Raw genomic sequence first — 26,706 nt, 5'->3', positions numbered from 1 at the left:
TCTACCGGCCAGATAGAGCGCTCCTGGTGAAGGCCTCCCGTCCCTTTGAGCACCTCAGCATGGACTTCAAAGTGCCCCTCCACTCCATCGACCGCAACGTGTACTTCCTCAATGTAATTGATGAGTATTCCCGGTTCCCTTTAGCCATCCCATGCAACTACATGACTTCTGCCACGGTCATCAAAGCCCTGCACAGCATCTTCACCCTGTTCGGTTTCCCTACCTACATCCACAGTGATCGGGGATCCTCCTTCATGAGTGGTGAGCTGCGTCAGTTCCTGCTCAGCAAAGGCATCGCCTCGAGCAGGACGACCAGCTACAACTCCCGGGGAAACGAGCAGATGGAGAGGGAGAACGGGACGGTCTGGAAGGCCGTCCTGCTGGCCCTCCGGTCTAGAAATCTCCCGGTCTCCCGCTGCCAGGAGGTCCTCCCCGACGCGCTCCACTCCATCCAATCGCTCCTGTGTACCGTCACTAATGAGACCCCCTGACGAACGTGTGTTTGCTTCTCTAGGAAATCCAGCTCCGGGGTCTCGCTCCCAACATGGCTGACAGTTCCTGGGCCCGTCCTCCTCCGGAAGCATGTGCGGAGCCATAAATCGGATCCCTTGGTTGAGAAAGTCCACCTCCTCCATGCGAACCCACAGTACGCCTACGAGGCACACCCCGACGGGCGACAGGACACAGTCTCCCTCCGGGACCTGGCACCCGCTGGGTCCCCACCCACAACCCCAGACTTGATACCGCTCCTTCCCCCCCCCGGTTGCCTCATTCGCCCCTGCGCCACCCACCCTCCCACCAGCGAACCTCACCGCAGCCCCCACCCCAGCAGGATCCGTCCCCTCACTGGATCCACTAAGGAGTGACGAAGCAGAGGACAACACGCTCCCGGAGTCGCAGGTGCCCACGTTGGCGTCCATATCACCACCAGGACTGAGGCGATCGCAGAGGAAGGCCAGAGCCCCCGACAGACTCAATCTGTAATGTTTTTCTTCACTCCCGCCGGATTCTTTTTTTTAAACAGGGGGTGAATGTGGTAAACACCACTAGTAACATTGCATGTATTACGGTACTGCCCCTGTATTACAGGTACAACAGTAAATCCCCGACTGCTGGCTCCGCATATAAAAGTGTATGCTCTCCTGCGCTGCTTCCATTCTGGTTCCAGCTACAGGAGGCACAACACCTTGTGCAATAAAGCCTCTCGTCTCGTGGTAATTAACGGTACATCATCTACTCTCTATCATCAGCAAAGTGATGGAAGGAGCATCAACAGTGTTACCAAATGGCAATTACTCAGCAATAACCTGCTCATGTTCTGCCAGGGTCACTCAACTCCTGACTTCATTGCAGCCTTGGTTCGAACATGGACAAAAGACCTGAATGCCAGAGGTGAGGTGAGAGTTACTGCCCTTGACATCAAGGCAGCATTTGACCGAGTATGGCACCAAGGAGCCCTAGCTAGACTGGAGTCAAAGGCAATCAGGGGAAAAACTTTGCGATGGTTGGAGTTATACCTGGCACAAAGGAAGATGGTTGTAGTGGTTGAAGGTCAGAAATCTCAGCTCCAGGACATCACTGCTGGATTTCCTCAGGATAGTTTCAATAAGATTAGGGAGGGTGGTAAAAGAGGTGGGGGGGTGGCATTATTAATTAGAGATAGTATAACAGCTGCAGAAAGGCAGTTCGAGGAGTATCAGCCTACTGAGGTAGTATGGGTTGAAGTCAGAAATAGGAAAGGAGCAGTCACCTTGTTAGGAGTTTTCTATAGGCCCCCCAATAGTAGCAGAGATGTGGAGGAACAGATTGGGAAACAGATTTTGGAAAGGTGCAGAAGTCATAGGGTAGTAGTCATGGGCGACTTTAACTTCCCAAATATTGAGTGGAAACTCTTTAGATCAAATAGTTTGGATGGGGTGGTGTTTGTGCAGTGTGTCCAGGAAGCTTTTCTAACGCAGTATGTAGATTGTCCGACCAGAGGAGGGGCAATATTGGATTTAGTACTGGGTAATGAGCCAGGGCAAGTGATAGATTTGTTAGTGGGGGAGCATTTTGGAGATAGTGACCACAATTCTGTGACTTTCACTTTAGTAATGGAGAGGGATAGGTACGTGCAACAGGGCAAGGTTTACAATTGGGGGAAGGGTAAATACGATGTTGTCAGACAAGAATTGAAGTGCATAAGTTGGGAACATAGGCTGGCAGGGAAGGACACAAATGAAATGTGGAACTTGTTCAAGGAACAGGTGCTACGTGTCCTTGATATGTATGTCCCTGTCAGGCAGGGAAGAGATGGTCGAGTGAGGGAACCATGGTTGACAAGAGAGGTTGAATGTCTTGTTAAGAGGAAAAAGGTGACTTATGTAAGGCTGAGGAAACAAGGTTCAGACAGGGCATTGGAGGGATACAAGATAGCCAGGAGGGAACTGAAGAAAGGGATTAGGAGAGCTAAGAGAGGGCATGAACAATCTTTGGCGGGTAGGATCAAGGAAAACCCCAAGGCCTTTTACACATATGTGAGAAATATGAGAATGACTAGAGCGAGGGTAGGTCCGATCAAGGACAGTAGCGGGAGATTGTGTATTGAGTCTGAAGAGATAGGAGAGGTCTTGAACGAGTACTTTTCTTCTGTATTTACAAATGAGAGGGGCGATATTGTTGGAGAGGACAGTGTGAAACAGATTGGTAAGCTCGAGGAAATACTTGTTAGGAAGGAAGATGTGTTGGGCATTTTGAAAAACTTGAGGATAGACAAGTCCCCCGGGCCTGACGGGATATATCCAAGGATTCTATGGGAAGCAAGAGATGAAATTGCAGAGCCGTTGGCAATGATCTTTTCGTCCTCACTGTCAACAGGGGTGGTACCAGGGGATTGGAGAGTGGCGAATGTTGTGCCCCTGTTCAAAAAAGGGACTAGGGATAACCCTGGGAATTACAGGCCAGTTAGTCTTACTTCGGTGGTAGGCAAAGTAATGGAAAGGGTACTGAAGGATAGGATTTCTGAGCATCTGGAAAGACACTGCTTGATTAGGGATAGTCAGCACGGATTTGTGAGGGGTAGGTCTTGCCTTACAAATCTTATTGAATTCTTTGAGGAGGTGACCAAGCATGTGGATGAAGGTAAAGCAGTGGATGTAGTGTACATGGATTTTAGTAAGGCATTTGATAAAGTTTCCCAATGATAGGCTTATGCAGAAAGTAAGGAGGCATGGGATAGTGGGAAATTTGGCCAGTTGGATAACGAACTGGCTAACCGATAGAAGTCAGAGAGTGGTGGTGGATGGCAAATATTCAGCCTGGATCCCAGTTACCAGTGGCGTACCGCAGGGATCAGTTCTGGGTCCTCTGCTGTTTGTGATTTTCATTAATGACTTGGATGAGGGAGTTGAAGGGTGGGTCAGTAAATTTGCAGATGATACGAAGATTGGTGGAGTTGTGGATAGTAAGGAGGGCTGTTGTCGGCTGCAAAGAGACATAGATAGGATGCAGAGCTGGGCTGAGAAGTGGCAGATGGAATTTAACCCTGAAAAGTGTGAGGTTGTCCATTTTGGAAGGACAAATATGAATGCGGAATACAGGGTTAACGGTAGAGTTCTTGGCAATGTGGAGGAGCAGAGAGATCTTGGGGTCTATGTTCATACATCTTTGAAAGTTGCCACTCAAGTGGATAGAGCTGTGAAGAAGGCCTATGGTGTGCTCGCGTTCATTAACAGAGGGATTGAATTTAAGAGCCGTGAGGTGATGATGCAGCTGTACAAAACTTTGGTAAGGCCACATTTGGAGTACTGTGTACAGTTCTGGTCGCCTCATTTTAGGAAGGATGTGGAAGCTTTGGAAAAGGTGCAAAGAAGATTTACCAGGATGTTGCCTGGAATGGAGAGTAGGTCTTACGAGGAAAGGTTGAGGGTGCTAGGCCTTTTCTCATTAGAACGGAGAAGGATGAGGGGCGACTTGATAGAGGTTTATAAGATGATCAGGGGAATAGATAGAGTAGACAGTCAGAGACTTTTTCCCCGGGTGGAACAAACCATTACAAGGGGACATAAATTTAAGGTGAAAGGTGGAAGATATAGGAGGGATATCAGAGGTAGGTTCTTTACCCAGAGAGTAGTGGGGGCATGGAATGCACTGCCTGTGGAAGTAGTTGAGTCGGAAACATTAGGGACCTTCAAGCAGCTATTGGATAGGTACATGGATTACGGTTAAATGATATAGTGTAGATTTATTTGTTCTCAAGGGCAGCACGGTAGCATTGTGGATAGCACAATTGCTTCACAGCTCCAGGGTCCCAGGTTCGATTCCGGCTTGGGTCACTGACTGTGCGGAGTCTGCACGTCCTCCCCGTGTCTGCGTGGGTTTCCTCCGGGTGCTCCGGTTTCCTCCCACAATCCAAAGATGTGCAGGTTAGGTGGATTGGCCAATGATAAATTGCCCTTAATGTCCAAATTGCCCTTGGTGTTGGGTGAAGGTGTTGAGTTTGGGTGGGGTGCTCTTTCCAAGAGCCGGTGCAGACTCAAAGGGCCGGGTGGCCTCCTTCTGCACTGTGGATTCGATGATAATCTATGATTAATCTAGGACAAAGGTTCGGCACAACATCGTGGGCCGAAGGGCCTGTTCTGTGCTGTATTTTCTATGTTCTATGTTCTATGTTCTATAGTGTCCTTGGCCCAACCTTCTTCAGCTGCTTCATTAATGACCTCCCTTCCATCATAAGGTCAGAAGTGGGGATGTTTATGGATAACTGCACAATGTTCAGCACCATACGCGACTCCTCAGATAATGAAACTGCCCATGTCCAAATAAAGCAAGCCCTGGACAATATCCAGACTTGGGCTGACAAGTGGCAAGTTACATTCGTGCCACACAAGTGCCAGGCAATGACCATCTCCTACAAGAGACGATCTAACCACTGCCCCTTGACATTCAATGGCACTACCATCGCTGAATCCCCCATAATCAACATCCTGGGGATTACCATTGATCAGAAACTGAACTGAACTAGACATATTAATGTGGCTACCAGGGCAGGTCAAAGGCTAGGAATCCTATAGTAAGTAACTCACCTCTTGAAACCCCAAAGCTTGTCCACCATCTACAAGGCACAAGTTAGCATTGTAATGGAATACTCTCCACTTGCCTGGATGAGTGCAGCTCCAACAAGAAGCTCAACACTATCCAGGACAAAGTAGCCCGCTTGATTGCTCCCCCTTCCACAAACATTAAAACCCTCCACCACTGACGAATAGTGCCAGCCACCTGTACCATCGACAAGATGCACTGCAGTAACTCACCAAGGTTCCTTAGACAGCACCTTCCAAAACCACAACTGGAAGGACAAGAGCAGCAGATACCTGGGAACCCCACCACCTGAAAGCTCCCCTCCAAGTCACTCACCACCCTGACTTGGAAATATATCGCCGTTCCCTCACTGTCACTGGGGCAAAATCCTGGAACTCCCTCCCTAACAGCACTGTGGGTGTACCTACACTTCAAGAACTGCAGAGGTTCAAGAAGGCAACTCGCCACCACCTTCTGAAGGGCAACTAGGGATGGGCAATAAATGCCGGCCTAGCCAGCGGTGCCCACACCCTGTAAATTAATAAAAAATATATTACAATTGTAACGTATCTCATTGAGTTATAGAAGTCTACAGCAGAGAAATGGCCATTCAGCCCATTGTGTCTGTCCCCATCAAAAACAAACATCTAACTATTCTAATCCCATTTTTCAGCACCTGGATCAGAGCCTTTATGCCTTGGCATCGCAAGTGCAGATCTTAATGCTTCTTAAATGTTCTGAAGGTCGCTGCCTCCATCACTCGTTCAGGCAGTGACTTCTAGCCTCCCACCACCCTCTGGGTGAAAAGATTTTTCATCATATCCCCTCTAAACCGCCAGCCCATTACCTTAAATTTGTATCCCCTGCTCATTTATCCCTCCACCAAGGGGAAAGATTTCTTCTTGTCTATCGATATCCCTCATAATTTTAGACATCTCAATCATGCCCCCCCTCAGTTTCCTCTGCTCCAAGGTAAACACCTGCAGTCTATCCAATCTCTCTTCATAACTAAAACTCTCCATCTAAAGTAACATCCTAGAAAATCTCCTCACTATTTACCATCCTTTCAATTTTTGTATCATCTGCGAACTTACCAATCAACCCACCTGTATTCAAGTCTAAATCATTCATTTTTTAAAAAATTGCATTAAGGGACAATCTACTATGCCAATCCACTACCCTACACATCTTTGGGTTGTGAGGGTGAGCCCCACGCAGGCACAGGGAGAATGTGCAAACCCCACACGGACAATAACCCGGGATCGAGCACAGGTCCTCAGCGCCGTGAGGCAGTAGTGCTAACCACTGCACCACCGTGCCGCCAATCTAAATAATTAATATAAACCACAAATAGAAAGGGTCCCAATGCTGATCCCTGTGGGACCCCACTGGACACAGACTTCCAGTCAGAAAAGTACCCCTCAACCACCACACTGCTTCCTGCCACTCAGCCAATTCTGATTCCAATTTGCCAAATTCACTTGGATCGCATGGGCTCTTACCTTCGCTATCAGTCACCCCACTGGGACCTTATCAGAAGCATCCAGGTAGACTATGTCAAATGCATTGCCCTCATCTACACACCTGGTCACTTCTTCAAAAAATTAAATCAAGTTGGTCAGACATGACCTCCCCTTAACAAAACCTTGCTGACTGTTCTTGATTAATCACTGCCTCTGCAAATGCAGATTAATTCTTTTTGTCACTCAGAATTGCTCGTTTCCCCACCACTGAGTTTAGGCTGACTGGCTTGTGATGTATCCCTCCATTCCTTCTTGAATAATGGCACCACATTGGCTATTCTCCAGTTCTCTGGCACCTCTCCTGTGGCCAAACAGTAATTAATATTATTCCCAGCACCCATACTTTTTCCTGCCTTGCTTCAATCAACAGCCTGGGATACTTTCATCTGACCCTTGAGATTTGCCTATTTTTACGTTAAGCCTGCCAGACCACTCAGAACTCTCTCTCTCTGTCCATGTTAATCTCTTTAATTTTATCATGGTCCTTCTCCTTGATTTCTATAGCCACACCATCCCTCTCACGAGTGAACACCAACACAAAAGTATTCATTTCGAACCCTACCTAGATCCTCCAGCTCCACACACAAATTACCACTGTGTTCCTTAATCATAGTATCATAGAATTTACAGTGCAGAAGGAGGCCATTCGGCCCATCGAGTCTGCACCGGCTCTTGGAAAGAGCACCCTACCCAAGGTCCACACCTCCACCCTATCCCCATAACCCAGTAATTTCCCTAGTTATCCTTTTACCCTTAATGTACTTAGGATTTTTCTTTATTTTACCTGCCAGTATCCTTTAAATACCCCTTTTGCTCTCCTAATTTCCTCTTGAAGTTCCTTGTGCATATTCTATATGCCTCGAGGGGCTTCTGCTGTTTTGAGCCCTCGATAGCGGCCAGAAGCCTCCATTTTTCTCTTTCTCCAATGCTGTATATCCCTTGATATCCAGAGTTCACTGGATTTGATGATTTCACCCGTTTTCTTTATTGGAACATGTTGGCCCTGCACTCTCCCTAGTTCCTTCTTGAATGTGTCCTACTGTTCTGTCACAGGTTTATCTAAAAGTGTGGTCCCAGTCCACTTTGGCCAAATCATATCTGATACTATTAAAGTCGGCCTTCCCCCAGTTTAGAACTTTGATTTCAGGTCCACCGTTGTCCTTTTCCATAACAATCTTGAATCCAACTGAGTTATGATCGCTGTCTGCAAAATGCTTCCATGCCCTGTTGTCTAAGATGAGCATCACTGGCATTCCCAGCACCAGTGAGTGACCCAGACGTCTGCCTAATAGTTAACCATACCAACATGTGAATAATAATAATCTTTATTGTCACAAGTAGGCTTACGTTAACCATGCAATGAAGTTACTGTGAAAAGCTCCAAGTCGCCACATTCCGGCGCCTGTCGGGTACATGGAGAGAGAATTCAGAATGTCCAAATTACCTAATAAGCACGTTTTTCGGGACTTGTGGGAGGAACCGGAGCACCCGGAGGAAACCCACGCAGACACAGGGAGAACGTGCAGACTCCGCACAGACAGTGAACCAAGCTGGGAATTGCACCTGGGACCCTGGGGCTGTGAAGCAACAGTGCTAACCACTGTGCTAATATCTGCACTGGTGGAGGGTGCGGGTGACGTCTCCTCGATGCTTGTCTCCGAGATGTCTCCCTCGGACTGCTCGGTCTGTGGTCTCCAGAGGGAACGAGTATGGTCCAGGCTGGTCGACTGATTGACCTGCAAGAGAAGTGAGATGCATAAGTGCATCAGGGGTGATAAATGAGGGGAGAAAGTTAACTCACATGTGGCTTGCACCATGGCTGCATGCATTGAGGATACTCACTTTTGTCTGCTGCCCCACCTCACCCTCTGCACAGGTGGTGTCCTGCTCCTTGCCTGCCAGCTAAAGGGCTTGCTGCTCAAATGGTGTTAAGGCTTCTCAGCCCGGGCAGACTTGGTTATGCTTGGCTTTGTCCTGTAATGAGATAGATGAGGAGAGTGTATCCTAAAATCCCTCCAGTGCAGAAGGAGGCCATTTAGCCCATTGGGTCTGCGCCAGCCCCCGGAAAGAGCACACCACCTAAACCCAGCTTAAACCTAAACCCATGCCTCCACATTATCCCCGTAACTCAGTAACACCACCTAACCTTTTCTGGGCACTAAGGGGCAATTTAGTATGGCCAATCCACCTAGCCTGCACATCTTTGGAATGTGGGAGGAAACCGGAGCACCCGGAAACTCACGCAGACACGGGGGGAAAGTGCAAACTCCACAGACAGAGGCCGGAATTGAACCCAGGTCCTTGGAGCCGCGCGGAAGCAGTGCTAACCAATATGTCACCGTGCCGGAAGTCCTGCTGGGTCAGATAGTGATGAAGCTGGCATGTGTGGGGTGTGAGTGGGAGCGGGGATGTGAGGCACAGATTATCTACTAGGAGGCCATGGCGAGAGTAGGGTGGGTGCCATGACATATGTTGAGAATCCGTGAGGTGGCTGGGTGACTGATCATCTTGGAGGTGTGATGGATATGTTAAGGGGTGCAGTGGGAGAGAGGCAAAATTACCATGGCTGCATGAAGGTCATTCATCGTCATTCATCTTCTACCAGCATTGTCCCCCATCTTATTGAGCGAGCTGGCACTTACCAGGCAGGGGTGGTGACCTTGCTTGTGGATATCTGTGCAATCGTGGGTAGAGGGTGTCATGCCTCTGATCCATCCCACTGGTAGGTTGTAGCATTTGGAGATGCATTCACTGACCGCGACTACTTATGTATGGCTATGAAAATTATTTGAGTGCTGCATTCAGACATTCAGGACTAGACTCTTGGCATTGACCTTGAAGCTATTCTACCAATTCCTTTTCACCACGCATCTGGTGGGCCTGCTGTCTTCCTCTGGACACATCTCTCCTTTGCACCTTCATCATCAAGACAGTCCATGCAACATCACAAAACCTGTGAGCCTGCTCTCTCTCATGTTCAGCCATCCTTCTGCTTTTTTGGCGACGACCTGCAGCGGTCGTGCGGTACAACATGGCGCCGGCCGCGCGCGAACCCGGCCTGCCAGATAGTGCCCCCCTGTAACCCCACTCGCCACCCCCGGAGCACCTCCCACCAAACCCCAGACACCGCCGAAGCCCCCCTGGCCAGCGGAACGGCCCCCCCCCCCCCCGACTGTGGCGCCACTGGGCACGGTCCGCAGCCACCACACAAGTTTTGTTTTATAAATTTCGAGTACCCAATTCATTTTTTCCCAATTAAGGGGCAATTTAGCATGTTCAATCCACCTACCTTGCACGTCTTTGGGTTGTGGGGGCGAAACCCACGCAAACACGGGGAGAATGTGCAAACTCCACACGGACAGTGACCCAGAGCCTGGATCGAACCTGGGACCTTGGCGCCGTGAGACTGCAGTGCTACCATTGCGCCACCGTGCTGCCCTCACCAAGCGAGTTTGATGAAAACTGGGAGCACACGCACTCCACGCCATCAGATGTTGGCCCATTGGGGGCGGAGCATCGGGGAGGGCCATCAGATGACGTCTTGAGGCCGTCCCAACGGCCTGCGGCGTACTCACCGATGATGCTGTTTTGTCGGGGCGGAGCGTACGAAACAGGCGCCACCCCCGATTTTGGCGTCAAAAGGGATTCTCCACCCGATCGGCAAATGCGATTTCGGCATCGGCAAGCAGAGAATCCCACCTATGTCTCAGGAATGAAGAATACCGCCGCGGGTGTTTTTCATGTATCGGTGTAGATTCGATGGACCGAAGGGCCTCTTCTGCACTGTATCATTCTGTGATTTTGTGATGCAATCAATGAAAGGTAGACTTCCTCTGGTCCATCTGGCATGTCCCATACACCTGCAATGGCTTTTGCATCACAATAAAGATACATGGCCTATCTCACCCAAAAGCCAAGTGATCTCCTCGAAGAGGCAAAAAACAGATGGAAACCCAGGCTAGTGGGGGAGGAAATTGGAAAATTCTTCAACTTGGGTGATGTCGTAGTGAATTTCAAATAAGTTAATCCTTGTCAGATTTCTTTGTCAAGCCTGCAGCAAAAAGATTGAGCGTTGTAATTTTGCTTCTGCAGGTCAGAGTGTTGCTGATATTGCTGTTTGGTTGTAGGTTTGTTCCCAGGTAATTCCACAGTTCATCTATCGTTTCCTCAGAGGTGTAGCTTTTTTGAACATTGGTCCTTCAGGACACCCATGTGTGTTTATCTTACAGGGTGTTGATCCACAAGGGATTCCAGTGTTATGGGGCAGACAGGGAAGTGAAGCTCAGGCCACAATTAGATAAACCCATGATCTTATTGAAGGGCAGAACAGACTTGACAGGCTGACTAGCCTATTCCTGCTCCTTTTTTTAATGATGTTATGGGGCGTCATTCTCCGACCCCCCAGCGGGTCGGAGAATGGCCGTTGGCCGCCGTGAATCCCGCCCCCGCCTGTTGCCGAAGTCTCCGGCACCGGATATTCGGCGGGGGCGGGAATCGGGCCACGCCGGTTGGCGGGCCCCCCCGCTGGATTCTCCGGCCCGAATGGGCCGAAGTCCCGCCGATAAATTGCCTGTCCCACCGGCGTGGATTAAACCACCTTTTCAACGGCGGGACAAGGCGGCATGGGCGGGCTCCGGGGTCCTGGGGGGGCAGGGGGGGGGCGCGAGGCGATCTGGCCCCGGGGGGTGCCCCCACGGTGGCCTGGCCCGCGATCGGGGCCCACCGATCCGCGGGCGGGCCTGTGCCGTGGGGGCACTCTTTCCCTTCCGCCTCCGCCACGGTCTCCACCATGGCGGAGGCGGAAGAGACTCCCTCCACTGCGCATGCGCGGGAAACTGTCAGCGGTTGCTGACGCTCCTGCGCATGCGCCGCCCCGAGATGTCATTTCCGCGCCAGCTGGCGGGGCAACAAAGGCCGTTTCCGCCAGCTGGCGGGGCGGAAATTCCTCCGGCGTCGGCCTAGCCCCTCAATGTTGGGGCTCGGCCCCCAAAGATGCGGAGCATTCCGCACCTTTGGGGCGGCGCGATGCCCGTCTGATTGGCACCGTTTTGGCCGCCAGTCGGCGGACATTGCGCCGTTTCGGGAGAATTTCGCCCATGATCTTTGATCGGGGATGGCGAACAATCACCATCCCCCTAGCCTCTGAACCCATCTCCAGGGGCATAAAATTCTTCCCAGTACTCCATCTATTGCTTATTTGCCCGCCAATTAACGGAATGCAAAATAGTTTCATGCGGCCTCTGATTGGAATGGCAACCCACTATGGTAGGCAGAAGCGCAAGATCCTGCCATCATTTTCAGCTCACTATTAAACTCGCCACCTGGGTAGGGGTGCACATGGGAGTAAATCTAACTTTCATTGCTGGACATGAAATGGGTGATATCAAACCAGCAGCCTATTTTGCACTTCATCCGATTTCCTGTTCTACAATAGAAATTGGAATTATATATTATCAATAAGATAACTGCAAAATTTCAATGCATTAACCTAACCTGTAAGTTGAAATGAAAGGTTTTGCTGTTTGTTTGATTAGATTGGTGCCTAGTTGAAATTGCCATTAATATTTACTGGCATATCTCCCGTGAGGTTTCCTGTAATCAGTCAGAGGATGTGCCATTTTGTAATAAGAGGCATGGGGTGGAACAGAATAGGGGGCGGGATTCTCTGATATTGAGGCAGAGTGTCCGCGCCGTCGTGAACGCCGTCGCGTTTCACGACGGCGCGAAACGGCCGCGGGCACGATCGATTCAGGCCCCGAAAAGGGGCCACCAGCGGGGCCGCGAGAAACACGGTGGGCATGGCGCCAGAGCAGCGGCGTCATCGCGCGATGCCCGCCTGACGGCACGCCGCGTCCTTTAAAGTGCGCGATCCACGCACAGGACCCGAAGGATCGAGATGGCCGAGCCTCACCGTGCCGCTCCCAGGTACCGGGACAGTGATCTCGAGACACTGCTGGACGCTGTGGAAGAGCACATGGCCATCTTGTGCCCAAGACATGGGCACCGGCAACAATCCAGCACTGTGAAGCGCGGCTGGCGTGAGGTGGGCACACCCCCCGCTCTGGAGACCAGTGCCGCAAGAAGCTCCACGACCTCACGAGGGCTGCCAGGGTAAGTACCCCAGGGTTCCCCGGGGCCACACCTCACCCCTCCCTCCCCCCCACCACGTCTCGCGGGACCCACCCTCCCTGCCCACGCAGGATGGGGGTTGGGGACACCACGTTGTACCCGACCCACATGGGCAACACCCCCCCTTGAGAGCTGCCATGGCGAGGTGCCCAGTATCCCCCACCCAGTCATAATGTTGCCAACATCTGCATGTCTTGACGCTGACCGCCTAACTCTGATGCTCCCCCCCCCCCCCCCCCCCCCCCCCCCCCCGCAGGAGGGGGAGCCGCCAACCGGGAGGTAGCACCATGCCAGATCGGAGGCACACTCCCTCAGCCCGGCATCACCCCCCCCCTTCACACTGCACACCCTACCACTGCCCCCAGTGGTAGTGGTACTACCACTACCTTTCAACCCACCCTGTGACACATCCCCCCCCACCCCCCCAACTTCTCCCCCTCACAAAGCCCTCAAGCCCCGCCTTTCAACCCACCCCCACACACTGCCCCCTCCACCCACTAACCCCCCCTGACACTCCACCCCCTCACACTGCCCCATCCACCCCCTCACACCCGAGACCGCGTGTCGAACGATACATGCCTCATTGTCTTCCCCAGGGCCATGAGCCGATCATCCAGGGACGTCTCGGACAAGCCCCCGCCCATCCAGCTGCAGGCTCATCCACCCCCACGGACGCATGGCAGAGGGGGGAAGGAAGACGGACAGGAGGGCCCTCCTCTGAGGCCGGGGCACTGGAGGGGGACGCACAGAGGACGGACAGACACGACACGGACAAACACAGGACGGACAGTCAGGACACTGATGGCCATGAGTCGGACGAGGAGAGGGCTGCGAGCCAGGACAGTGACGGAGGGAGGATGGGGACGCTGGACAGTGACGCACAGAGGATGGCCAGTCGGCAGACACACCGGACACGGCACCTAACATGGGCCGCAGGCTGGTTGCATCGGTCCAAGGATCGACAGAGGAGACCCCAGACCTGGGGACAGATGAGGACCTCGAGTTTGCGGAACGTCTGTCACCCACAACATCCACCATCGCAGATACACTCACCTTGGTTGGGCACATAAGTGATGAGGCTTCGGGGTCACTGACTAGTGCGCGCCACACATCCGAACCGGTACAGCAGGTGGAGGTAGGAGCAGCCGAGGGTCTGGACGGTCGGAGGGCAGCCCAGGCCCAGCACCCAGCTGCCGCCCAGACGGTTCCTGGGTTCCTGGACTTACCAGACCCACCCACAGACCCGATGCATTTGGAAATCCAGGGAGTGGACAACAGGATGACGGCCGCCTTCCAGCATCTGCAGTCGCAGGTGGAAGAGTCCATCTGCGTCCAGGAGCAGGGAGTGGTGCTGGTCATGGCTGCCACCCAGGCCGACACCGTACGGGTGGCGTCCGCGGTTGAGGCAATGGGGGCAACGGTTTCGGCCATGGGTCAGGTTCTGCAAGGCGTGGGGCTTAGTGTGCACGCGTCATCCGTGGCCCAGGACAGGGCTGCCCTCTCACAGGCAGCCATGCACCAGAGCCAGTTGGACATTGACGCCGCACTCCGGGGTCTGGCTCAGTCCCAGCAGGCCATGGCCCTGTCCCAGCAGGCCATGGCCCTGTCCCAGCAGGCCATTTCTGAGAGCATCGGCGGCCTTGCCCATGTGATGGATGGTGTCGCAGAATCCCTGCGGGAGGTTATGCAGTCCCTGACAGGGATGGCGCACTCCCTGAGCTCCATTACCGGGAACGTTCAGACCCTGGTCGATTCCACAGTGGGTCTCCAGGACTGGCAGCGCCAGCTGTCACTGGTGCCATGGCACCTGTCTCCGCGCGCACCACTGTCCCTGAGTGAGGTCCCGGAACACTCGGTCTCCCCCGTTCCGTCCCTAGTGCATCTGGTGGGCAGCGGGCAGAGCAGGGTGGCACCACGCCATCCAGCATGCCCGCCGAGCAGCCTGGCCCATCCAAGCCGGGCCGCCCCAGGAAACGCGTGCCGACAGGGAGCTACGTCGCAGGGCCGGAGTCTCAGCAGTCCGCCTCCATTCCTGCTGTACTGTCTGGGGAAATACCAAGACGTAGTGGTAGGGCCGTAAAGCCAAGAAGTTAGACACGTAGTAAGTTGGCACGGGTGCAGGGCACAGCTTAGTTATAGGGGCTAGGGCACTTGTATGTGAATGTCACGATTAAAGTCACTGTTACACCAAACCTAAATGCCTCTGTGCTATGTCCGGTGCCTGAGGGTTCGTGAAGGGGACCGAGTGACACTGTGGGTCGGAGTTCTGTAGAACGGTGAGGCCGGGTGTGTTTCTTTCCCCCCCCCCCAACACCCAGTCACCCTCAGCACACCAACGTCAGCTGCCCCACATGGCCATGTGGTGGATTGTCCGTGATGCATACAGGGACCACCGAGGTGGAGGGTTCGGATATGGCCATGAGTCAGACATTGTCTAGCGATCCGGAGCTCACAGCTCATCGCAGAGCGGGTTGTCATCATTCAACATGGCACTGATCACACCCGCTGACACAAGCGACTGTGTTAAAACATTCACGATGTGCCACAGGTGTAAGGTGCTGTGAAAGTGGTGGTGTGGGTGGTAGGGTTGTGCGATGGTGCGGGAAGTGGGGGGTGCTGGGTGGTGCGATTGTGCGCGATCTGTGCTGCAAGTGCCTTGCTCAGCGATGCCCTCCCCCTAGTTAGTGAAACGTGTGGCGATCAACGCCTCGCGTGCTCGCTCTCCTATCCATGTCGTTGTGCAGCCTCCCGGCCATATCCCATCCCCAGGTCGTGTCTGTGCCCCCCTCCCCATCCTCCTCCTCCTCATGTGCAGAGTCGTCGCCCTCAGCGGGCTCCCCCTGTGCATCCTCCTCCATGACATCGCCCCTCTGTTGGGCAATGTTGTGCAACACACAGCAGACCACAACTCTGCTCCCGACCCTGTCGGGGTGGTACTGCAGGGCCCCTCCAGAGCGGTCCAGGCACCAGAATCTCATCTTCAGGAGGCCAAAGCACCTCTCCACAACGCCCTTGGTTGCTGCATGGGCCTTCTTATAGCGGGTCTCCGCGTTGGTCTGTGGCCTCCGTATAGGCGTCATCAGCCACGACCGCAACAGGTAACCCCTGGCACCCAGCAACCAGCCCCTCAGCCGGAGGCGGGTCTCCCTCAAAAATAGCGGGGATGAAAGAATTAGCCAGTATGAAAGCATCATAGATGCTGCCAGGGTATTGGGCGCACATATGCATTATCTTCATGCGATGATCGCAGACCACCTGAATCTTCATCGAGTAGTTCCCCTTCGTGTTCAGGAAAATGTCCCTGTTATCCGAGGGTGGACGGATGCCGACGTGCACCCCATCAATCGCCCCCTGGACCATCAGCATCCCAGCCACAGAGGCGAATCAGCCTGGTGTGCGCGGTCCTCCGGTATAGTTATGTATCTGTCAGCGATGGCATACAGGGCATCGGTGACGGCCCGGATGCACCGGTGCACCGATGCCTGCGAGATTTCAGACAGGTCCCCGCTCGGCGCCTGGAAGGACCCCGTGGCGAAGAAATTGAGGGCAACCGTGACCTTGATGGTCACAGGGATAGCATGTCCTCCCCCCGTTCCACGTGGCGCCAGGTGCGACATGAGGTGGCATATGTACCACGGTCTCCCGACTCAATCGGAGTCTCCTGCATGCCATATCCGGAAGGTCCTGCAACGACTCGAGGCCGCATGGGCGCTTCCAGTGCCTTGGCACCACCACCTGTGCCCCATCAGGATCCGAATCTTCACCCTCTGCATGCCCGAGGATGTGGTGGTCATCGTCACCCTCCACCTCCTGATGCACCTGTCGGGTGGGTGGGCCTGCAGCATGAGCGGGTGGCATGGGGCCCTCTGCAGCCTGTCCCTCTGCTGCAGCCGCCGCTCCAGCAGCTGCTCTGAGCCGCCTGCGTCGGCGGCGCCGAATGGCTACCTGCAGGGCAGCCGCTCCTGCCACGGCGGCAAACATAGCTGGCTGGTGCGCAAACATGACAAACTACACGAAAGGGGGTGGGGGGGGGGGGGGGGTGGGGTGTTTGGGAAGGAGAGACAACAACATGTTTAACGATGGCGCTTTGATACCTCGACAGCGAGGGCCCATGGGATACATGGGTGCCCCGGCTGCCTGGTTTCGCCGCAGACACACATGCAGCCTTCGCCCTGCCCACAGTATCCGTCCACCGCCCACATCACCCCGTCCCTCCTCATTGCGGCGCCACTGGCCTCGCCCATCACCGTGACCTGCACTTGGAAGCATGTCTTCACCACTGTCCTGCCTTGGCAGGCCGGCTGGCATGACGCTCCTGCGGGTAACCTTGCCCTCCCCCCCCCCACCCCCACAGCATGGCAGCAACATTTCCCCACCCCCTCCTCATTCCTCCACCCCCTCCCCCTTTCTCCACCCCCTCCTCATTCCTCCACCCCCTCCTCCTTCCTCCACCCCCTCCCCCTTTCCCCAGCCCCTCCTCCTTTCCCCCTTCTTCCTCCACCCCCTGCTACTTCCCCCCCCCCCCCCCCAAGTATGGCGGCAACCTTCTCTCTCCCCCCCCCCCCCCCCCTCGGGCATGGACGCCACTTCCTGCTGCCCACGGTGAGGCCGGCCACTCACCTCCTTCCTCCACATCGTCAGCCAACACAACTGGCTGACAAATTTATTTACCAGGGGTGAACGGCGACGGCGTGACCTGGGGGTCACGCTGTCAGGACTTTGGCCCACCCGGGACACTGAATGGCGGGGGGCCCGGAGAATCGCCGTGCTAGGTACCTCGGACGATTCTCCGGCAGGCACGGCACCGACCTCGATGACGCCATTCTCGCCGGTTAGGAGAATGGCGGAACGGCGTCGGACTGGCGCATCGGGAAAAAATGACGCGAACGGAAATCCTCCCATGCGGCGCAGCATGGGAGAAGCCCGCCCAGGAATTTAGAATGTAAAAGTTAATTGGAAATGCAACCAGATTTTAGATTTTTAATATATTGGATCGTTATGCATACTTTTTCATATGGACAATAAAATATCTTTGATATCCTATGGAATCCTGTTGTTTGATGGATATTATAGTTGCAATGGAGAATTGTTTATTGAGTTTGGCCACACAATTAAAAATAATTCCCCTGCTGGCCCAGCAGAAACAGGGACAGCATTGAAATTGAGCCAGGAGTTTCACAATTTTCTCCACAATCTAACCTAAATTAACCGATCTCAGAGGTGCCAGAATCTGTGCTACAGTTCTTGAGTAGATCTAAAGGGTCCTCTGGCTAGCACTATCTGAAAGAGAGCAGGGATATCTTGGCCAGGATTTATCTCTGAATCAACATCATTTAGATAGTCCGGTCATTATCACATTGCTGGTTGGTGTGACTTTATTGTGTTCAAATTGGTGGTTGCATTTCCAGCATCGCAATGGTAATTACGTTTCAAAAATATTTGTTAGCTATAAACGGTTTGGGACATTCTCGGATCATTAAAAACTCTATATAAATGCAGTTATTCTTCAGTTTCCTTGAAGCTGGTATGATTGGGTATGTATGGGTAATTTGGAGCATGTGAATGTTAGATGTGAATCCTGAGTAACACAGAGTGCTGCTGTATGAGTGATTTGGGTATACTAAATTTTGCACCACAGGAGAAGCTTGTGGAGTGGTATTTATGAATTATGATGTGAAGTTGCGTTCACAGACCTTGCCCAACTGTGTAAACCTTTTGGGGAGCTGTTGCCCTGTCCTCATGGCAGACTCTGCATTCCCCTACACTGCCCACATGCTTGCACTCCAAACATGTCCTTTGAGGGCTTCCTGCGAGGACTTCCGGTTGCGGCTATGCCTAGGTAGGTCGCACGTTCGGCAGCTCCCGCCGGGAACGGACCTTTGGGCTCTCCAGAGGGGCCCCAACGGCAATTGTTCGACGGCTTCCAGTGTGGGAAGGTGACAGCAAGGTCCCCCCGACATTATATGGATTGCACCAGGAGTGGAGCAGTGAAAAAAGTGATCTTGGGGCAGCAAAAAGTGCGAGGGAGGAAAAGCAAGATGGCGGTGGGTGGAGACCAAGCAGCGTGGGCACAGTGGTCGCAGGAGCAGCAGGAGTTTCTTAAACGCTGCTTTGAGGAGCTGAAGACAGAAATGCTGGCGCCAATGAAGGCGGCGATTGAGAAACTTGTGGAGACCCAGAAGGCCCAAGGGGCGGCGATCCGGGAGGTGCGGCAAAAAGCCTCGAGGATGAGATCTTGTGCCTGGCAGTGAATGTGGAGGCGCACGAGGCACTGCACAAGAGGTGGGCGGAAAAATTCGAGGACCTGGAAAATAGGTCGAGGAGGAAGAATCTTCGGATTCTGGGTCTCCCTGAAGGAGTGGAGAGGCCCGAAGCCGGGGCATATATGAGCACGATGCTCAATTCACTGATGCGCGCGGGAGCTTTCCCGAGGCCCCTGGAGCTGGATGGGATTCATCGGGTCCTGGCAAGGAGACCCAAAGCCAACGAGCCGTCAAGGGCTGTAGTGGTGCGGTTCCATCGCTTTATGGACAGAGAGTGTGTCCTGAGATGGGCCAAAAAAGAGCGGAGCAGCAGGTGGGAGAACACGGAGATCCGAATTTACCAGGACTGGAGTGCGGAGGTGGCTAAGAGGAGAGCTGGTTTCAATCGGGCTAAGGCGGTGCTCCATCGGAAGGGGGTGAAGTTCGGGATGCTGCAGCCAGCGCGATTGTGGATCACGTTCCAAGATCGGCACCACTATTTTGAAATGCCCGATGAGGCATGGTACTTTATACAGACTGAAAAGTTGGACTCAAATTGAGTGTTTGTGTGGGGGGATGTTTGCTGTGTTTATTACGTTTGGGGAATGTTCTTTTGGTTTGAGTGCTGGGTGGGGATGGGTGAATGGATTTGATGTGGGGGCTGTGGGAGAGTGTGGGCGTCGGTGTTGGAGGGGCAGGCCCCCACGGTGGAAGAGGGGGAGTGGAGGCCGCGGATGGGGAGTTGGGGTAAGACCGCAAAAAGGAGCTGCGCCAGAGGGGGCGGGGCCGGCTCAGGAAAGCGCGGGCTTTTTCCTGCGTTAGGGAAGGACGGGGGTGGGGCCGGGGGGGAAGGGCGGTGCTGGAGAGGAGCACACACTGACTGCCATGGGGTGGGGGGATTCTCACACGGGGGGTCGATGGAATGGCGGGAGAGGCCGGGGTCAGCAGGAGTCAGCTGACTTACGGGAGTGTTATGGGGGGAGCAAAATGGCTAGATGTGGATCTAGCGGGGGGAGGGGGGGGAACAGGGTTGCTGCTGCATTGGCCAAAGGGGAGCTGGAAGTAGGAGAGGTAGTCGGGGCGGGGGTCCGCCGCCTGGGGGACTGGAGGGTGCCGGAGGCGCGGGCACTTGGCTGGCCTAGAAAAGGAGATGGCTAGTCGGCAGGGGGGGGGTGGGTGAGTAGCCCCCCAATCCAGCTGTTAACTTGGAATGTGAGGGGCCTGAACAGGCCGGTCAAGAGGGCCCGGGTGTTCGCGCACTTAAAGGGACGGAAGGCAGACGTGATTATACTCCAGGAGACACATTTGAAAGTGGCAGATCAGGTTAGGCTGAGAAAGGGATGGGTAGGGCAGGTCTTCCATTCAGGGCTGGATGCGAAGAACAGAGGGGTTGCAATACTGGTGGGGAAGCGGGTGTCGTTTGAGGCAATGAATATTGTAGTGGATAATGGGGGTCGATACGTGATGGTGAGCGGTAGGTTGCAGGGGGTGTGGGTGGTACTGGTAAACATATACGCCCCGAACTGGGATGATGCCGGATTTATGAAACGCATGCTGGGTCGGATTCCGGACCTGGAGGTAGGAAGCTTGATAATGGGGGGGGACTTCAACACGGTGCTGGACCCAGCACTGGACCGCTCCAGGTCCAGGACGGGTAAGAGGCCGGCTGCGGCCAAGGTGCTCAGGGGGTTTATGGACCAGATGGGGGGAGTGGACCCATGGAGGTTTGTCATGCCGCTGTCCAGGGAATGTTCATTCTTTTCCCACGTCCATAGAGCCTACTCCTGGATAGATTTTTTCATTTTGAGTAGGGCGCTAATCCCGAAAGTGGAGGGAACGGAATATTCGGCCATAGCCATCTCGGACCACGCCCCACATTGGGTGGAGCTGGAGTTGGGGGTGGAGAGGGACCAGCTCCCTCTGTGGCGCCTTGATATGGGACTGTTGGCGGATGAGGAGGGGTGCGGGGGTGCATTGCAAGATATTTGGAGGCCATCGACAATGGGGAGGTGCAGGTGGGGGTAGTCTGGGAGGCGCTAAAGGCGGTGGTCAAGGGAGAGCTAATCTCCATTAGGGCCCACAGGGAGAAGAGAGAGGGGAGGGAGAGGGAGAGGTTGGTGGGGGAGACTTTAAGGGTGGACAGGAGGTATGCAGAGGCCCCTGAGGAGGGGCTACTCAGGGAGCGACGGAACCTCCAGACGGAGTTCGATATGTTGACCACAGGGAAAGCAGAGGCACAGTGGAGGAAAGTGCAGGGGGCGATGAATGAGTATGGGGAGAAGGCGAGTCGGATGCTGGCACACCAGCTTCATAAAAGGGAGGCAGCAAGGGAGATTGGTGGAGTTAAGGATCGAGGGGGGAATACGGTGCGTAGTGCGGTGAGAATAAACAAGGTATTTAGGGACTTCTATGGTGATCTGTACAGGTCTAAGCCCCCAGCGGGGGAGGAGGGGATGCGACGATTCTTAGATCAGCTGAGGTTCACGAGGGTGGAGGAGGAGGTGGCTGGTTTGGGGGCGCCGATTGGGCTGGAGGAGCTGGTTAAAGGATTGGGGAGCATGCAGGCGGGGAAGGCCCTGGGGCCGGATGGGTTCCCGGTTGAATTCTACAGGAAATACGTGGACCTGCTGGGCCCGTTGCTAGTGAGGACTTTCAATAAGGCGAGGGAGGGGGGGAACCTTGCCCCCGACAATGTCGAGGGCGCTGATTTCTTTGATCCTGAAGCGGGACAAGGATCCACTGCAATGTGGGGCGTATAGACCGATCTCGCTCCTCAATGTTGATGCTAAGTTGCTGGCAAAGGTGCTGGCTACGAGAATTGAGGACTGTGTCCCGGGGGTGATCCATGAGGACCAGACGGGATTTGTGAAGGGTAGGCAATTAAATACAAATGTGCGGAGGCTCCTCAATGTGATTATGATGTCCCCGGTGGAGGGGGAAGCGGAGGTAGTGGCAGCTATGGACGTGGAGAAGGCCTTTGACCGGGTGGAGTGGGAGTATCTTTGGGAAGTGTTGCGGAGGTTTGGGTTCGGGGAGGGGTACATCAGCTGGGTCAGGCTGCTATATAGAGCCCCGGTGGCGAGTATGGCTACGAATCGGCGGAGGTCGGAGTACTTTCGGCTGTACCGGGGGACGAGGCAGGGGTGCCCCCTGTCCCCCTTGTTGTTTGCACTGGCAATTGAGCCTCTGGCCATGGCACTAAGGGAGTCCAGGAAATGGAGGGGACTGGTCCGGGGGGGAGAGGAACACCGGGTGTCGTTGTGTGCTGACGACCTGTTGCTGTGTGTGGCAGATCCAGTGGAGGGGATGGCGGAGGTCATGCAGATCTTAAGGGAGTTTGGGGACTTTTCGGGGTATAAACTCAACGTGGGGAAGAGCGAGCTCTTTGTGGTGCATTCAGGGGACCAGGGAAGGGGGATAGACAAGCTACCGCTGAGGAGGGTGGAAAGGAGCTTTCGGTATCTCGGGATCCAAGTAGCTAGGAGTTGGGGTGCCCTGCACAAGCTCAATTTGACGCGGTTGGTGGAGCAGATGGAGGAGGATTTTAAAAGATGGGATATGCTGCTACTCTCACTAGCGGGTAGGGTGCAGTCGGTCAAAATGACGGTCCTCCCGAGGTTTCTCTTTGTGTTCCAGTGGCTTCCCATTATGATCCCCAAGGCCTTTTTCAAACGGGTAAGCAGGAGCATCATGGGATTTGTGTGGGCGAATAAGACCCCGAGGGTGAAGAGAGTGTTTCTGGAGCGTAGCAGGGACGGGAGGGGGGGGCTAGCGCTGCTGAATTTGTGCGGCTATTATTGGGCAGCCAATGTGGCGATGATCCGTAAGTGGGTAATGGAGGGAGAGGGGGTGGCGTGGAAGAGGTTAGAGATGGCGTCCTGTGTGGGCACGAGCCTGAGGGCGCCACTGCCGCTCTCGCCGACAAGGTACACCACGAGTCCGATGGTGGCGGCGACGTTGAAGATCTGGGGGCAGTGGAGGCGACACAGGGGCGAGGTGGGAGCCTCGGTTTGGTCCCCGATTCGGGAGAATCATCGGTTCGTCCCGGGAAGGATGGATGGGGGGTTTCGGAGCTGGCATCGGGCAGGGATTAGAAGAATGGGGGACCTGTTCATCGATAGGACGTTTGCGAGCCTAAGGGCGCTGGAGGAGAAGTTTAGGATCCCCGGGAAACGCTTTCAGGTACATGCAAGTGAGGGCGTTTGTGAGGCGGCAGGTGAGGGAATTCCCGCTGCTCCCGGCACAGGGGATTCAGGACAGGGTGATTTCGGGTGCATGGATTGGAGAAGGCAAAGATGCAGCGATTTACCAGGAGCTGAAGGAAGAGGAGGAGGCCTCGGTGGAGGAGTTAAAGGGCAAGTGGGAGGAGGAGCTTGGGGAGGAGATAGATGAGGGTCTGTGGGCTGATGCCCTGAGTCGGGTTAATTCTTCCTCCTCTTGCGCCAGGCTCAGCCTAATACAGTTCAAAGTTACTCACAGAGCACATATGACAGGGGCGAGGTTGAGTACGTTCTTTGGGGTGGAGTACAGGTGTGGGAGGTGCTCGGGAAGCCCGGCAAATCAGTGCCCAGCACTGGATGGGTTTTGGAGGGGTTTTGCGAGGACTATGTCCAAGGTGGTGAAAGCCCGGGTCAAGCCGAGCTGGGGGTTGGCATTATTTGGGGTAACGGATGAGCTGGGAGTGCAGGAGGCGGAAGAGGCCGGTATTCTGGCCTTTGCGTCCCTGGTAGCCCGGCGGAGGATTTTGCTGTTATGGAAAGATGCGAAGCCCCCTAGTGTGGAAGCTTGGATCAATGACATGGCAGGGTTCATCAAGCTGGAGAGGATAAAGTTTGCCTTGCGAGGGTCTGTGCAGGGGTTCCTCAGGCGGTGGCAACCGTTCCTAGACTATCTCGCGGAGCGTTAGGAGGAGGTCAGCAGCAGCAGCAGCCCAGGGAGGGGGGGGGTTCTTTTGGGGGGGCGTTTGGGTAGGTGGGGGGGGGGGGGCTTCCCTATTGGTGCTTTTAAATGTCATATGGGGGAAATCCAATGTATAATTTTTGTATAATTTTTGATTGTTGTGTTCTTGTTTCTTTCTTTTGAATAATTTGAATAAATATATATATATTTTTTTAATTGAGGGCTTCCTGCACACCCTGGCCCTCAGAGGAAACAAAGTCTCTCTCCTCACCTCTACTTGGCTGATAAACACCTCCAATGTGCTGTCTCTGTACCATGGAGCCTTCTACTTTGCTGCCTCCCTGCAGCTCGTGTCTTTCCAAGTAATCTTTTAGCAGCTTTCAATCAGACCTTCCCTTTAATAAGGAGTGAGCCTTTAAGAAAGGTTGGCTGCACCATGGACTATGAGCCCAATGCTGCTCAATCGTCTGCTGAGTGTGGTTGACTCTTAAATGCTCTTTGAAATGGTCTAACAAGCCACTCAGTTCAAGAGCAATTAGGGATGGGCAATAAAGGCCAGCCCAGCCAGTAACACCCGCATCCCTTGAACAAATAAAAAGAAAGAACTGGAGGCCACCAGGAGAACTACAAGGATAGCTCCACAGGATCCACTTAGCTCGACACTACCATAATGAGGTAGGAGCACTAAATTTGTACGTAGAGTCACATAGGATGTACATTACAGAAATAAACCATTTTACCGAACAAGTTCCAGCCAGTGTTTATGCTCCCGTTGAGTCTCCTCACACATTTCCTCTTCGAACCCAACTCATCTACCTTTCAGATGAGCCAGGATCTTGTCTTAGCTGGACATACAAGACCCCATAAAAGAGCAAGGAAGTTATTCCTGGTATCCCTCAATCAATGTCACAAAAACAGATTATCTAGTCATTGCTATTTGCGGGAGCTTGTTGTGCACAAATTAATTTCATTAGTAATTATACTTCATTGGGCTGTAAAAAGGGGCTGTCTTAGGTCAGGAAAGATGCTATATAAATGCAAGTCATTCTTTTGTTCTTTTCTAACTTTATAAGCATTTTCCCACTACTCCCATTTCCCTCATATGCTTAACTAGCTTCCCTTCAAATGCATCCATACGATGAGCTTCAGCCACTCCCTGTGGTAAAGAGTGTCACATTCTCATAAATCTCTGAGTAAAAATGTTTTTTTCTGAATTGCAATTCCTTTGGAAGGCCACAAACCGCCACCCCATGCATGGAAAGGAGGGTACCCCAATTTCTGCATTGGGGCTACTTTTATGTTATCCTCTTTCGGAAATTTCAAACTTTATCTACCATCCACAAATTTATGCAGCTTTGAATTAGTCATCATAATGGTAATTTATGTCAATAAAATGGGTATTATGATGTATTAGAGTGCGTTAATATAAACCAATCATACCTTGGAGAACATTGCCTGTATGCTTCAATACCACAAATCTTGTAATGATTACAAAAGATTTTTCTTTCTCTCTTCTCAAGGACTGTTTTCTGGAGCCGTAAAGAGTCACTTAGAAACATTTGAATTGTACATTAACCCTTTCAAATTGAAAAGTAATTAGGAGTGCTTTAGGTTCTTTTCTGAATGAGAGGGTTAAGAGAACAAATCACTTTTGGCGAAACTGAGAATTCCTTTCTTTTGTACAATGACTCGTTGCCTTGTTCAGCTGAGTACCACCAGTGTTTCACCTCAATTAAGCTCCACATAAAATGTTGAGTGGGGACTATATTTTTTTCTTTTATGAATGGCTTAGTGTTGGGCATTGCATTTCAATTGCTGGAGATTATTAATGGGAAAAAGGGATTAAGTGTTGTCGTTAATACCTCATTTAACAACTCCCACATATTGATTAACTATAACTGCAGCATCATTCAACAAAAAAGGCAAAGAGTGGGTTGAAATTTTATCTACATTCGTCAGGGACTATTCATACTCTGGCTGGACCAGCATGCTTTGAGGCAGGGGCCTCTGCGTGTCGAAAGCTTATCACCATTAATCAGATACTCTGAGATGTGCGCCAACAGCAATATGATGAACAGCGATGCAAAACTTACCATTAGAGCCGTTAACAGTGCTGCAAAATTTGACCGATTTAAGGTTGGCAGTTGGTCTGGAAAGCAGCCTGCTTGGCTGTCTGTGGACCTTAATTAAGATGTGTTCAATTCTAACTCCCCTGCTGTGTCACAGACCAGTGCTCAGACATTTTCAGCTAGTCCAGCCCATGACTTTGACCTTCTGAGCAGTCCAAAGTTCCCTGGGGAACCGTTCAGCTCATGAGGTCTGATTTCACACTTCTCGGCTGCTTTGCCTCTCTTCACAATGACAGGGAAACAAAGCCCTTTAGAGTAGGGCGCACGGGGACTTGTTTAAATTGGAAACTAGAGAGGTGTCAAGGAACAGGGATATGGGCTACAGAATAGCATATTTTAATAAAGAGCTCTGAGCTTTGAGTCAGCTTAAAAGGCTGGGTTTACCAATATAATTAACAGAGAAGGATGTTATCTTCCTTAAGCCTGTACATTACCATAACATTTTATATTGTCCAATTTCTTGAATAAAACTTCTGTATATTTAAAAGAGAAAATTTTGCGACACACATGTGCAAGTTGGTAAATGAAGTTTGGAAACTGCAAGTTTTAAAACTATTGATGAATAATAACTGAGTGGGAGAGCACATTGGTTATGTTACTGAGTAAGTAACCCAGATGCATGGCCGAGTAATCCAGATAGAATGAGCTCAAATCAGTAGAATTTTGAGATTTGAATTCAGTTTAAAATAAATAAGGGAGATTTTTGTTTTTAAACCACGTCAGATT

At 52.7% G+C, this 26,706-nt stretch overlaps 1 protein-coding gene and 1 long non-coding RNA gene across 6 annotated transcripts in view; one reads left to right on the top strand and one right to left on the bottom strand.

Annotated features, from left to right (window-relative positions):
- Positions 1-26,706, top strand: part of mctp1a (multiple C2 domains, transmembrane 1a) — a 1,185,582-nt gene that overhangs the window by 689,898 nt on the left and 468,978 nt on the right. The gene's annotated exons all lie outside the window — the stretch shown is intronic.
- Positions 7,940-26,079, bottom strand: LOC140429388 (uncharacterized). Its single transcript, XR_011949071.1, has 3 exons — positions 25,945-26,079; positions 8,424-8,555; positions 7,940-8,317 (listed from the first exon to the last, which is right to left on the bottom strand). It is a non-coding gene; the product is annotated as an uncharacterized lncRNA (long non-coding RNA).

The sequence above is a fragment of the Scyliorhinus torazame genome, chromosome 9, assembly GCF_047496885.1.
Source record: "Scyliorhinus torazame isolate Kashiwa2021f chromosome 9, sScyTor2.1, whole genome shotgun sequence".
Classification (NCBI taxonomy): domain Eukaryota; kingdom Metazoa; phylum Chordata; class Chondrichthyes; order Carcharhiniformes; family Scyliorhinidae; genus Scyliorhinus; species Scyliorhinus torazame.
Note: the sequence above shows the minus strand (reverse complement) of the source record. Positions and strands in the feature narration are given on the sequence as shown.